Consider the following 1,930-nt stretch of genomic DNA (forward strand, 5'->3'; position numbering starts at 1 on the left):
GAATTATCCAACATCATCTATGACTATGGTACCATGTGAAACCCAAAATGAAAACCTTGATGAATCAAACTTTTAACTTCAATATCTTTTTCCATTTGAGAAACAAATACAACGTCATTCATCCTTTTATAAAACATTTCAATCTTATCTTTTAGTAGCATCAACACATGAACATGGGCTGAGACAATCGAATATATTAGAGTTGTTGAACATGTGAGCTGAAATTTTTGTACATGGTACATAAACGTTGAATGTTGTGGTAACAAAGGAAGAGGAGGAGCGACAGTTGGGCTTTGAATTACCTTTTCCGGATTCGTGTGAGCTTTTTAGGAACTTGTCCAATGATATCAGCTTCAGCTGAGCTTGAAGACTCTTCTTCTGAGAGCAGGTTAAGCTTCCTTTGACATATATATATATATATAAATTACGTGAATTTGATCAGTGAGAGACAAGGACCTCTCTTTGGCGTCTAAATTCGTTAACAGTGTATCTCAAACTTATTTTAAATGAACACACATAAGTGTATACTTTCAAGAGTGGAATATGGCTTATAGTGAATCACAAAAATTATGTTTTAGCTCAATCTTTAAAGTTATTCTCTTGGCGAAGTTTGGTTTCGACCTCTTGATTCTGGTTCAACCCAACGGTTCAGACGTCGTTGCGAAACAGACACCTGAAATGATTTTAACAATAAAAATATAAATTATTCAACTTTTTTGTTCTAACAAATGTGTTAAAAAATTTGAGAAAAGTTTCGAACAGTTCTAATAAAAATTTGATAAATTGTATTTATGTACCTGTTTATCCCAGTCTGTTTTCATAGTCATTATGGTAAGCACACAAGTCTGAACGAAGATTCCAAATATCATTCCTAACCAAACACCCTAAAAAAATTGGCAAAAAAATAAAAATAAATGATTTGTATGTTAATTAAACTATTGAAAAAGAAAAAAAAAGTATGTAACTAAACTATTAATGTATAGATTTGAAAACAAACTAAGAAAATAATAGATTTACTTTGACTTGCAAATCCACGACATAGCCAAGGAAAATACCAGTAGGAATCCCCACAAGGTAATAGCAAGCAAGGTTAACGTATGTAACATATTTTTGCCATCCCCCTCCAACAGCAACTCCTGCTCCGATTATAAACGGTTCATGAACATATGGTCAGGTTTAAGTTCTTATCGATATTAACGATGTCCATTATTGAATACATGCATAATGCTAGGTTACAGGGTCTAGGGCCCAGTAACGGTAATAACAGTACGAAGTCATTATAAATGAAAGTGATTAAATGGATATCATATAATCGTCTTATTCGAATAGTTACTTGTCCTTACTCCTTATCATCCGAAAACTACCCAAGATACAAAACCATGCATACCCGAAAACCTAAAATATATGAACCGGGTAATAGAAAGTTCTAGGATATACGGTCCATGCATGAAATATATCGTGATCGCAAGAAAAAAATATATATATATATAACGTGATCGCTAAAACAACATCTTACAAATTTTCCATGGAGTCAATGGCTAATGGTAAACACGACATTCAGATCAAGAGAGGAAATGCGTACCGGAGAGAACAGGCTGTACACTGTTTAAGAGGATGGAAAAGGCTAAGATTGGAGAAAGATCGGCTACTTGTGCGGCAACAAGTTCACTTCTTGTGAAAATGTACGAAACCCTTCCACTCAGAAATAGGAAGACAAAGAAGAGAATGACTCCTACAGATAGTGACGTCAAGACTACTATCATTGTAGCAAATTTGGCTCCTTTAGAGTTTCCACTTCCAATCTCGTTTGAAACTCTTACACTATTACATATATTATTACAAAAGAATAATAAGTAAACACTGATAGAATTCCTATGTAGACACATCTGTATATTCATATGTTTTTTTTTTTTTTTTTTTTTTTTTTTTT

The 1,930-nt window shown here is 33.2% G+C and overlaps 1 pseudogene; it reads right to left on the bottom strand.

Moving 5' to 3' along the window:
* Positions 1 to 532: 532 nt before the first annotated feature.
* The window catches only part of LOC106319978, a 20,433-nt pseudogene continuing 19,035 nt past the window's right edge, over positions 533 to 1,930 (bottom strand).

Source organism: Brassica oleracea, unplaced genomic scaffold, assembly GCF_000695525.1.
Source record: "Brassica oleracea var. oleracea cultivar TO1000 unplaced genomic scaffold, BOL UnpScaffold00746, whole genome shotgun sequence".
Lineage (NCBI taxonomy): Eukaryota > Viridiplantae > Streptophyta > Magnoliopsida > Brassicales > Brassicaceae > Brassica > Brassica oleracea.